A 13,662-nucleotide genomic window follows, 5' to 3' on the forward strand; every position below is an offset into this window, starting at 1 on the left:
TATATTAAATCATTGAGAGTGACACATTTGTTAAGATTTTAGATTTGATTCCAAAATATAAAATATACTACTACTATTTTTGACTAGTAACTTACACCTGAATTCAGTAGGTATCTTGGAAATGAATGTGCAAATTATTAAATGTGAATAAATTAATGTGTCGCTAAATGTATTTCTAGGTGCTAGATTTTAAAATAGAACAGTTGCAGTTTATAAGGACAGCTTTCTTTTTGTGTATCTCTTACTAGGCCATGGGTGCATGTGTTTCCTTTACTTTTATTTTAAGAAATGTCCTGAAAATGACTAAGACCTTTAAAATCTTATGATTACTGAGATAGCTATAGAAGAAATGCTCAATAAATACTTATTTTGTCTAATAAATACAGAGTCAGATTATCATGCTGAAATGACCTCTCAGCCATGGCCAATACATTAAATAAGATTTGAGTAAAAAATCCAAAGTATTTGCTGATTCTCCAAAAAGCTTGTAAGGAATTTTAAAATCTATGTATCTATCTTCAGCTGTATAGCTACATTTCACCTAAATCTAAATTTATTCCTCACATATATGACAAAGAAACTATTTCATGCAGGAAAAGTAACTTTTTATTTGCAGAGAAGCGAATTCAAAGTTTTTAATGAGTCGAACATCAGATTGCATAGAAACATCTATCTCTATTTCCAGGGGAAGTATATCCTAATATACACAAATATTAACTCTCTGATCCCTCAGCTTCTATTTGAATACACTACCACAAATGAGTTGAACCTGCATTGTGAATACATATTATTGGGATTCCCAAACTCTGGTTAAGCAGCCAAGAGATTTGACACTCCTTCCCAAGCTGACTTCTGGTTGAGATGGAAAATAATTACTTCATGGACTATTTGGTGATTGTTCAACACTGTCCAAACAGTATTCTTGCCTTGTATCTAGACAGCATGTTTAAATGAACCCAGTGCCCATCAGATGATTGTCTCATTTTGGAGAAAATATTATATGGAAAAAAATCTGGTATCCTACTCTACCATTAGGTGGCTTTTGTTTGGCCAGCATGGGAAAACACCAAAGTGCTAAGTTAAATTAATAAACTTTTAAATTAATAAACCACATATATTATTAACACTTTGATGTTACTAAAATAACCTCAAATTGAATTCTAGGGAAAAAAATCAAATTTATAATTAACCTTTAATCTGCTACGTCCAAAACAGAGCAAGATGTGCGTTTTTTATGTGACGTATAGTGTGTTTTTCTTGATTATTTATTTATTTATTTATTTTTTAGTTTCCTGGGTTGCCTGGGTAGCTCAGTCAGTTAAGTGTCTGACTCCAGATTTTGGCTCAGATGACGATATCAGGGGTTTTTTAGATCAAGCCCCATATCGGACCAAATGCTCAGCAGGGAGTCTGCTTGAGATTATTTCTCCTTTTCTCTTTGCCCCTCCCCCTGCTTGTGCTAATGCACTCTCTCTCTCTTTTAAGTAAATAAATAAGTGGGTCTTTAAGGTTTCCTCCCTCTGAAGTATTTAGGCATATTTGGATACACTACCACAAACTAGTTGCACCTGAACTGTGAATATGTATTATTTGGATTCCCAAACTCTGATTAAGCAGCCAAGAGATCTGAAACTATCCACTTAAAGCATTGCATGTTCATGGATTAGAAGAATAAACATTGTTAAAACTATTCTTTCAATACCATCCCAATCAAAGTTCCATGGACATTTTTTAAAGTGCTGAAACAGACAATCCTAATTTTTATGGAACCAGAAAAGAACCCAAATTGCTAAGGAAATGTGGAAAGAGAATAACAAAGCTGGGGCATCATGTTACCTGATTTCAAGCTTTACTACAAGGCTGTGATCACCAGGACAGCGTGGTAGTAGCACAAAAACAGACACATAGACCAATGGAACAGAGTTGAGAGCAATGGTGGTCAAATAATCTTTGACAAAGCAGGAAAAAATATCCAATGGAAAAAAAGACAATCTCTTCAATGAACGGTGCTGGGAAAACTGGACACCTATGTATAGAAAAATGAATCTTGACCATTCTCTACACCATACACAAAAGATAAATTCCAAATGGATAAAAGACCTCAACATGAGGCAGGAATCTATCAAATCCTAGAAGAGAGCATAGGCAGTAACCTCTTCGACATCAGCAACAGCAATTTCTTTCAAGATATGTCTCCAAAGGCAAAGAAAGCAAAAGTGAAAATGAACTTTTGGGACTTCATCAAGATCAAAAGCTTCTGCATAGGAAAGGAAATGGTCAAAAACAAACAAACAAACAAACAAAAAAACAAAAAACAAACAAACAGGTAACCCATGGAATGGGGGAATATATTACAAATGACACTACAGACAAAGGGCTCATATCCAAGATCAGTAAAGAACTCCTCAAACTCAACACCCAAAAAACTATATAATCATGACAAAAAAACGGGCAGAAGACATGAACAGGCACTTTTCCAAAGAAGTCATACAAATGGCTAACAGACACATGAAAAATGTTCATCATCATTAGCCATCAGGGAAATTCAAATCAAAACGACATTGAGATATCACCTTACACCAGTTAGAATGGTCAAAAACAACAAGTGTTAGAAAGGATGTGAAAAAAAGAGAACCTGCGTACACTCTTGGTGGGAATGCACACTGTGCACAACCACTTAGGAAAATAGTGTGGAGATTCCTCAAAAAATTAAAATAGAGCTCCCTAATGACCCAGCAACTGCACTAGTGGGTATTTACCCCAAAGATACAGATGTAGTGAAAGAAGGGCCATATGTACCTCAATGTTCATAGCACCAATGACCACAATTGCCAAACTGTGGAAAGAGCCAAGATGCCCTACAACAGATGAGTGGATAAAGAAGATACTGTCCATATGTACAATGGAATATTATGCAGCCATCAGAAAGGATGAATACCCAACTTCTGTATCAGTTGGATGGGACTGGAGGAGATTATGCTGAGTGAAAAAAGGCAAGCAGAGGAAGTCAATTATATGGTTTCACTTACTTGTGGAGCATAAGAAATAACATGGAGAACATTAGGAGAAGGAAAGGAAGAGTGAATTGGAATAAATTGGAGAGGGAGACAAAGCATGAGGGACTGTGGATTCTGAGAAACAAACTGAGGGTTTTGGAGGAGGAGGAGTGGGGGAATGGGTGAGTCTGATGGTGGGTATTAAGAAGGGCATGGATTGCAAAGAGCACTGGGTGTTATATGTAAACAATAAATCTTGGAACACTGAAGAAAATAAAATGAAATTTAAATAAATAAATAAATATTTTAAGAACAACAACAAAAAAAAAACTACCCAATTATTTCAAATATGACAATCAATATTGTACATAAGTATTATTTTAGGGAAAAAAAATGTTATCATATGTTTCCTGATATTATAATTGACAATTTTCCTTTACTTTTACTTCTGTTCCTTGGTACAACATAAATGTATTTTTCTGTGGGCTGACATACTGGCAATATCAGTACTGCCATTCTAGGTTTCTGCTTTAAGGTCTGTAGTGTTGATGATAATGAAGTGAAATGAAGAATAAAAAAGGCAACCCTTTAAACCCTTTATAAGTATTCAGAGGCACTGATTTCACTCATATATAAAGGTTCTTGTTTTTGTTTTTGCTTTTTCTGCTCAATGTTTCAAATGCATTCTTGAAAGGATTTTCTATTCTGTCAAATCTATTTCTCCCTAATGTTACCACTAAATACTCTAGCCCAAACTACCTTGATTTTCTCATAAACTAATAACTTTCAAGATATCAACTTGTCTCTTTGTCATATGCATAGTAATCTCATCTAATTTGTTCTTTGTGAGCATTCAGTAAGTCTTTCAAATTATAAATGTGAGACTACCTCATCATCTCTGTCCCTATCTCCATTTAAAATGCCTAAATAGATTTTCATTGTTTTTAGAATGAAAAAAACCTCTTTAACAGACACTTCAAGGCACTGTGTGGGATGTTAGTAAAGTTGTAGAATACAAAATTAATATAAGAATTCAGTTGTGTTTCTGTATACCAACAAACTATCAGAAAGAGAAATTAAGAATTAACTGCATCTAAAATAATAAAATACTTGGGAATAAATTTAACCAAGGTGGTAAAAGATCTGCATACTGAATACTATACAACATTGATGAAAGAAACTAAAGACAACATAAATAAATGAAAGATACTCATGTTCATGGATTCAAAGAATTAATAGTGCTAAAAAGTCCCCATTACCTACAGCAGTCTACAGATTCAAAGCAATCCCTCCAAAAGTCCAATGGCATTTTTCACAAATATAGAATAAACAATCCTAGAAGTTGTACAGAACCACAGAAGAATTCAAATAGCCGAAGCAATCTTGAGAAAGAATAACAAAACTTCAGACATCATGCTCCCTAATTTTAAACTATGTTACAAAACTACTGTAATCATAAAAGTATGGTATTGGTATAAAACAGATGTATTAGTCACTGGAGCAGAATAGAGACTCCAAAAATAAACCCCTGTAGTAAATTAATTTTTCACAAAGGAGACAAGAATATACAATGAGGAAAAGATAGTCTTTTTAATAAACAGGGTTAGGAAAACTGGATAGCCATGTGCAAAACAATGAAACTGGACCACTAATGTACACCATACACAAAATCAACATGAAATGTATTGAAGACTTGGACATAAGACCTAAAGCCATAAAACTCCTAGATGAAAACATAGGAGGTAAGCTCTTTGACACTGGTCTTGGCGAAGATATTTTATGTTTGATATCCAGTGCTATTTTGACCCTCAATCTCACTGATTCTTCCACAGAAACTATATTGGCTTTTAGTCTCCTGTTGCCATTCCCTTGATTGGAAAGTTTCTCCCTCTCTTCTTCACCTGCTTAGCTCTGATTAGTTCTTTAGTTCTCTTCTGATCATCACTTTTTCCAAGAAATTTGACTGGAGCCTTCTTCTACTAAAGTAAATGCCTCTGTAATCAGATCTTATTATACTACTATGCCATTGTTTTGCAGAAGCAAATTTACATTTCTTCAGGTGAATATTTGATTAATCTCTATATTTTATACTAATTGGCAATTACCAAGGTTCCCAGTGACTCTACATTGATAAACCCAATGGTACATTCTCAGTTCTCATCTATCAAGAACATTTAATTCAGTTGCTGATTCCTTAATTTGTTTCAACTTGTTTCTCACCATCCATTTGTTCTTGAGTTTGAGCACCTAAGAACTCAGTCCCTATGATTTTGTTTTCTTCTCTAAATACATTTATGTCTTAGATAAATCCATCCTTCTTACAGCTTTATATACTACGCATAGACACCAATTTCCAGATTTTCTTTCTACAGTGCAGGAATTTTCTCCTGAATTTCATATTCACATAGCCAATTTCTACCTGTCTTTGTCACTTGGATCTCCAACTTCATGTATTCAAGACAGTTTCCACCTATTTTACTCTGTGCTTTTCCACATCTTCTCCATCTTATAAATGTAATTGTGTCCTTCTAGTTTTTCAGGTATATCTATCTATCTATCTATCTAATCTCCAAATAAACATTGAAATCATCCTACTTCATCCTTTATATGCTGTTACACTTCCATTCAGCAAATTCTATTAGGTTATAACTTCAAATGAATACTTCACACCATCTCCATTGCGATGATTCCAGTCCTGCTGCCATCATCTGTCCCCTGATTTCCTGGAAAAGTGTGCTAATGTCTTTCATTGCAAATCTCTCTTCAAGGGAACATCCAAACTGATCTTATAAACACAATCAGCATATGTGCCTCCTCTGCTCAAACTTCAGTGGCTTTTCATCTTACTTAGATCAAAACAAAAATCCCTGCATGATTTGGGTCCTCATTCCCTCTACAACTACACTGTTATTTACTCTCCTAGTTCATGCTTCTCTAACTTTACCCAGTCTCTTGAATATACTAGGTTCCTCACTGCCTTACAGCCTCTCTCTTCCAGATCACCTCAGCTTGGACTCTCAGCATCAATTCTCTCTTCAAATTTTCACTTGCCTCATCTCTATGTTCTACTCCCTTCTCTACTCTGCCTGAAAATTATTACTCCTCTGCTTTGTTTTTTCATTAGAATGCCTATAATATTGCAATATACTATAGTATATAATTTACTTTTTTTCCCTCACTGATATACTTGCAACTGTCCCTGGCAATGTTGAATGAAGAAATGAAAGAATAAATGAGTGAAAGCCTCATGGAGTCAAAACTAAGCAATATTTTTTCTCCCCATTGTATCTTGGCACAGTATAGAAAATTTAATTAAATTAAGAAACATTTGTTCACTCCTTTTCCAAGGATGGTCAGTAAGAAAAAGCATAGAATGGGTATCATTATTACAAAGTCTTTCCATGCACATGAATCATTGGCATTGACTCAGAACAAGGGCCATGTTTTATTTATTACTAAATATCAAGTCCCTGGCTATGTGATTATGCCTTATTTAATTAATAACTATTTACATCTGGACATCAATTAGCTATTTTAAAAGCGTTTTCACATATCCTTTTTGATATCATTATAAATCATTATTTTATTTATCATTATAATTCCATGAGGTAGATAGTATTGGTATTTTTATCCTTACCTTACGATTTGAAAAAACAAATAAATAGTAGAAACAGTTACTAAAACACAGGTACTTTGATAACCATCTCTAAAGCTGTTAATAGAACATTTTGATAGTAATAAATATTTTATGCTATGATTTCAAGTCAAATGACTCTTTTCCACTAAAAACACAAAACCATCACTCCATCTAAATTGAAATATAAATTAGAATTTATTTTCAATGAAATTTAACTGTTGGCTTTAGAGCACTTATCTTGAAACTGTCCTGAAATGCACAACTATTAAACATTGATCACTATATTTCCCCTTGTAATAGACCTTTTTGTGTGTTTGGAAACCTGTAAGAAACCACAAACCTTGGGATTTTAATTACAGACTTTCTAAACTCCACACAGCAGCTGCAGAATAGGCAAATACCAATTTTATTAACATAATAGAATGACATGAACCAATTGAATGAATTGAGTCCCAGAAGATTCTGTCCTTTGGATGAGATGTGTTTAGATAGAATAAAAAAAAAACATTATAATGATTTATTTATGATGGAAATGAGGACATAAACTTAAAGTGGCAACACAAACTAATTTCTAATTGCTATACAAAGTTGTACCCTGCAAATGAGCTATGTTTACACATATGTTCACAGGAAATCTCCAAACTTTATTTTCATTTCAAGAGTAAAAGGGAGGCAGGGGAAAATGAAACTTCATTAAATTAAGTGAAAAATAATATTTTTTAGATTTGTGAATGAAGTATCTAGAGGGGTCTTTCTATTCCGATCACACTAATTTGTACTATACAACATGAAGAAGGACAGTTGTTCAACAGTAAACTAATAAGATACTCACAGAAGAAATACATCAAATACATGTCCAAAACCCTTATCCAGTGAGAAATAAAACCAGAAACTACATTAAGTGTAACTGCAGTTTAAAAACAAGAAAAGTTATCTGCATTTTGACCCACTGAATCATCTTTCAATAAAATTTTAATGAACATACTCTTCAACCCTCTTCCAATTTCAGCATTTCACATTAGTTATGACTAAAGCTTTTCTAGAACACTATTCTTCTTATTGAGAAACTACTGCCTCATCTTTCCAGAAAGAGAATATCTGAGGAGTGAGGTTAACATGTGATGAATGAATGAGAGACCCAAAGAAAAAGAATGAAAAAGAATGAAAAACAAGAAATCTACTGGGAGAATATTTCCCTTGCCACTAGGTAAGTGCCACTAGATAGGTCCCAATTATTTCTTCCCAATAACAACTGCTCATCATTCTACTTTACCCACATTCACAGCCCCAATCCTACTTGGGTTAATGGGACCTAGACAAATATATTTAAATAAGTAAATAACATTAAGGTGAATTGTAATGATAAATTTACTCTGAAATCTTTAAAGCCTTAATAGAGTAAAATCTAGAACTCAGGAGTCAGTAACTCTGATTTGAAATTGTTGGTTTCTCTCTTAACTGATTTTGTGAACTTAAATTTCTTAATTCTTTGCTTCATCTTCCTCATTAAAAAAAAAATCAAGGTAAAAATAGTATCTATCTCAAAACGTTTTATGAGGGTCAAATTAGAAAACACATGCACAGTGTTTAGTGTAGTGTCTCACACATAGTAAACATTAAAAATGTTAGCTATGTAGTTATAATTGTTAACCATTTTTTAAAAAGTTAGAAAAAGGCTGCAGTGATAAAATTACATATTTAAAAACATCATTGCATTATCATATATATCAGTATCTGTCAATTTTCCTGGAGAAGTGAGATGAAGTAGAAGATGGATTAAGAAAGCAACCTTCTAAAAAGTATGGCCTTGCACTTGACCCCCTTAGTGAATACATTATAGGGACATAATATGCTTTTAAATTCCCTTACATGTAATCCCCTATTATCTTTAAGAAATACTTCCCAAGACCCCCAGTGGATTACTGAAACCACAGATAATATTGAATCTTACATTCACTATGATTTTTCCCATACCTATGTATCCATGATAAAGTTTAAATTATAAATTAGACACCAAGATTAACAATAATAAAATAAAACAAAATTTATAATAGAATTTGTAACAATATACTGAAATTAAAATTATGTGAATGTGGCCTCTCCCTCTCTCATAACATTTTACTATGCTGTGCTCAGTCTTCTTGCAATGATGTGAGATGATAAAATGCCTACATGATGAGATGAAATTAAGTGAATGACACAGGCATGATGATGTAGCATTAGGCTAATATTGACCTGACAATAGTCAGAAGGAAGATCGTCTGCTTCCAGACTAGGCTGACTGCTGGCAACTGAAACCATGGAAGGCTAAACTGTGGAGAAAGGGTGACTGCTATATTTCTAACATTCGCAATATATTTCCTTAGAATAGCTTCATGTGGGATAAATAAACATAAGCTTCAATCCAAATCCAAACAGCTTCAATAAAAGGAGTTGAGTGATATTTTCAAAAGAAATTATATATAATCTTATTCTTCAATTTCTTCACCTGATGATAAAAGGAAGTAATTTTTACATTTTAAATATTATATAAGCCTTGGCTATAACATAATCTTCTTATTTTTTTCTCCTTCTCTTTTGCTATTGGGTTGAACTTTTTAATATCATTTATATACTTGGATTTTAATATTGAAATGTAAAGAAAAATGCAAATACCTAAGTGGGACCATTCATGTTATATATTATGTGTTTATTTTAATGTTATAATGAATATAAACATATGAATGCTATCATGATGATGAAATATTACAAATACTCAGAAAATTTTAGATTTTGGATTTGTCTTTGACTATATCTGTTTTCTTTCCACAGACATCATTTAAAGAAATAATAGTAATGATTATTACAATAATGATAGGTAAAATTTACTGAGAGGTTATTATGAGCCATTTCCTAGGTTAATCTTTTTTTATACATTAGCCCATATAATTTTCAAAACAACTGAATGTTGAGTGAAGTTAATCAAATTGTCCAGGTGTTCAATTCAGGTAAGTTGAAAAACTAGGATTGGATTTATGTCTGTCTGACTACAAAATGGAAGTTCTTGATATACAGTGCATATTATAAAGTACAAACTGAAATACTGGTTCTCTACTTAAGACAAGACTATAGTTTGAAGCAATGTCTCAATTTCAACTTCTTTTGTGCCTTTCAATTCACCCTCAAAAGGTGTAATATGATGGGAAACCTGGGATACTAAATGTTATATTTTGATTGAATAGCAGACTTTATATTTACACCTGAATAAATAATTTATTTAATAATATTATGTGTGACTAGCACTTAAATCCAGTAAATTGAAATGCTGATTCTTCTCTAGACCACATACATATCTCAATTTAGATTGCTGAGTGCCCTTCATTATCTTTTAATTCTTATGCAAAGTCAGAATAATTATGTTAATTTTTATTTGAACACTGAATAATGATTATATGATTAAAGGTAGTAGCAAGAAATGACATAAAAATGTTATCCCCACTATAGTTGCCAAATTCTGAATAAAAAATAAAGCCTAAAAATCAGATTGAAGATTTAAAATATATATAATGGTTTAAAACTATTTAGAAATTTTGTACTATTCTGGAACAATATTAATCACATGATACATTTAGTCCATAGGTTTATAATGAGTGAAATAAAGTCATTTCATGCAAAGAAATTTAGGAACACCAAATTACCTTTTTCACTATCTTTAAGTGACAAAGCATAGATGATCTTAACTGAAATATGAGTATAGGATATATGAATGCAAGTTAGATTGTAGATTGCTGATGTATGAATCCATTGTGATATATGGATATAGGATAGGTTGTATAATATTGAGAATTGAAGCAGGAGACAAGTTAGAAACTATTCCAGGGAAGCTCTCAGAAATGAGCATTTTGAAGAAGAGGGATCGATGCAAAAGCTACTATCCTCCTATTAAAATTGGGAAACAATTAGGACAATAATTTTATCTCCATAAAATTAGGACCACTTATAACCCACACTAGTTATGGGGGCCATTAGGGTGGCAGAATTACATGTTTCAAATAATCTAGGAAATCAGGCAAATATTTCTTCATGAGAAGAAATGGCAAACCCAAAGTTTCAGATTTACAAAAACAAAAAAAAAAAAAAAAAAAAAAAAAAAAAAAAAAGAAAAGAAAAAGAAAGAGAGAGAGAGAATTTCCGTTTTTACAATCAAGTAGAAATATTCAGTAGGATGATGAAAATATCAGAGAAGATTAGTAAATCAAGTCTAAGAAAGGGTTAACTAAATGAGCTAAGAACACTTTAGAGGAAGAAAGTGATTATAATAATCTGTTCTCTTTCAATGTACGCAAGAGAAACCTATCTAGAAAGTTAACTAAAAGAGAGACATGTCCTAATATATTAAAACAAGGGAACTGGGACACCATGAGGGCACTCGCTTAACTCTTACTTTTTGTACATTCCTGTTTCTCTTTTTTCAAACTTATTCATCTTTTTCAGTCTACCTATATAATTTATAGCTGCAAAATAGAATAAAACTGATTCCCATTTCTCATCCTTTTTTTTTTTTTTGTGCCTCTTTCAGTTTTGCTATTCTTTCCTTCTTCTTTCCCAGTTTTTTTCAGGAGAGGAATTTGATTGAATCATTTGTCTTTCTCTTAAGACTCAACAATGATGAGAAAGGTTGGTTGTGGGTACATAACCATCTAGAAAATGGCTGCTTCCTATATTTTGTAGGAGGTGAAGTTCATCTCTATGAGATGATGTAGAGAGCTAACCAAACTGCAAGAGGTGATCTTTTCAGGGTCAAAGATATAACCTAAAGAAAACCTATATCCCAGAATAAGATAGAAAAGGAGAGAAAAAAAGGCAAAGAACAGTTAAGAAGAAGATGAAGTCTAAACCAAGGGAAGTAGAAAATCAAAAGAAACAATATATACTCAGCAGGGGGAAAATGAATAATATGTGGATTGAAAAATTACCAGTGGATTTGACCACTAAAGAATTAGTGATCATCAGAATGACAGTTTCTGCACAGATAAGGAAAGGGTTAGTTGCTACATGATTTGATGATATTCAGATATATCATGTTTATACTATTGCCCTCAGATACTAGTATAATAACCAATATATATTTTAAAAAAGGAGTGGGAGAAAATTAGAGTAATTTTCTATGACATTCCTAATAACTGCTGTCTCCTAGTGAACTCTCTTTTTATCTGAACACCCATAAATTGCTGTTTTAAGAGTCCGTTTTAAAATGTTACTGGGAATTTAGTGTCAAATTGACCAGTCTATGGGTTCTTGAATGTAATCCTTTCTCAAAAACAAAACAAAACAAAACAAAAACAAATAAACAAACAAAACAAGACACATTTTTCTTCCCAGTATTCCAGAAGCTCTCTAAATTTGGATGATTCCATAAGGCTAAATGAATGAGATGTGATCTTCTCCAAAATTTTCCTTGGTTCCCTGGGATGTCCTTTGTTTGGGTCAGGAGAAATAAACTATTTTTAAGCAACCATCTGCTCTTGCATTACCTTTCATTTTATTTTCCTCTTTCCCACAATTCTTTTTTTTTTTTTTTTTTTTTTTTTTTTACTTTTCCTGTTTGAAGACCATTTGCTTTGACATAGAAATTGGACAATAAAACACTGAGTAGTCCTTTCTGTTGTCTCTATATAATATACATCTGCCTCAAACCAACATTAGAAATAAAATTTCAATTTCTAACTTGAGGCCCAGTTCATTTTAGAAGGGGTCATTTTTGGTCTCCATAACACTGCAGATGCAAAAACAAGGGTGGCATAGGATAAACTATGTCCTTAAGCCCCCTGCAGTTTTGTACACAAGTGGAAAAATGAGACTCAAATAAAATTGGTAAGTATGGGACGGCAGGGATGTCTTCATGGGAAGTGTTAAATTGGGCATGGGAATATGTTTGCATTGCAAAATCATAGCCGGCTTGAATCCTGACATGATTTTACAGACACTTGTAACATAATTTATGGCTGTAATCTTCCAATTAAAAGTTGGTTCCTGGACTTCATAACCTGTTTATTGTACATTGAATTATCATCTATTGTTTTTAGGAATTACCAAGTGAACATAGATGTGATTATTATGAGCAGTTTTATGTAATCAAATGAAGTGATGACTTACAATCACACAATTTTATGTCATATCATCAAAATTTTTTCCTCCACTCTCATAAAAACATAGGATCTCACTCAAAAGGTGTCCTCACAATCCTTAAATGGGCTGTAGTCATTCCTGCTTTCATATGTTAGTATATATTTTTGAATTCTTTTTTCTATGTGCGACTTTTTTCCTGTGTACTCTACACATCCTTTAAGAATCAGTTCAAGCCCCACCCCTGAGGTAAAGCATTCTCTGAGGAGGATTTTAATTTCAATATGTATCTCTTTCCCTAACTCTCTTTACAGTTAGGTTCTATATACTACAATTCACACATTATTATACATTGTTCTTAATTCTTCAATCTTACAGCTGTACTTTTCGGCTTTTATTATATACATTATGCTTATTTATTCATAAATGTATTCATTATCAAGTAATAAACACTTTGTGAATGTGTTTCTTTTGTTCACAACCAGAAATAAAATTACTACGGCAAGAACTGGCTAATCCTATTAACACATTTATTTGAACAACATACACAGTATAAGTGGAGGCTGAAACAAAGGGTAACAACAATTTTGCCACCTTGTCTTTTATATTTTCAGTGGTCTATAAAATAAATAAAATGCTAGGAAAATAGTAGTTGCATACTAAATGCTTAGATTTATAAATAGGGAGCAGTTAACACTTCAAAAATGAATCTATGTCATAGTGTTTAAACTAGCTCTAAAACTAGAACCTGGAGGAAGACAGAGCTGAAGGGAGATGAGTAATGGAGAAGGGTGGCCTTGTGGTGAATCTGAATATGAGAAATGGTGAAGGAGGCAAAACTACCTGGTAGTTCCTCCTGAGTACATGGAGGAAGATATTAGGCAGAACAATACTAAATAACGAAGATTCAGAAAACTCTCCACA

General features: G+C 32.7%; 1 protein-coding gene across 3 annotated transcripts in view; it reads right to left on the bottom strand.

The window, feature by feature from the left end:
* The window catches only part of CADM2 (cell adhesion molecule 2), a 1,075,448-nt gene that overhangs the window by 314,564 nt on the left and 747,222 nt on the right, over positions 1-13,662 (bottom strand). The window lies entirely within an intron of this gene.

The sequence above is a fragment of the Mustela erminea genome, chromosome 1 (genome assembly GCF_009829155.1).
Source record: "Mustela erminea isolate mMusErm1 chromosome 1, mMusErm1.Pri, whole genome shotgun sequence".
Lineage (NCBI taxonomy): Eukaryota > Metazoa > Chordata > Mammalia > Carnivora > Mustelidae > Mustela > Mustela erminea.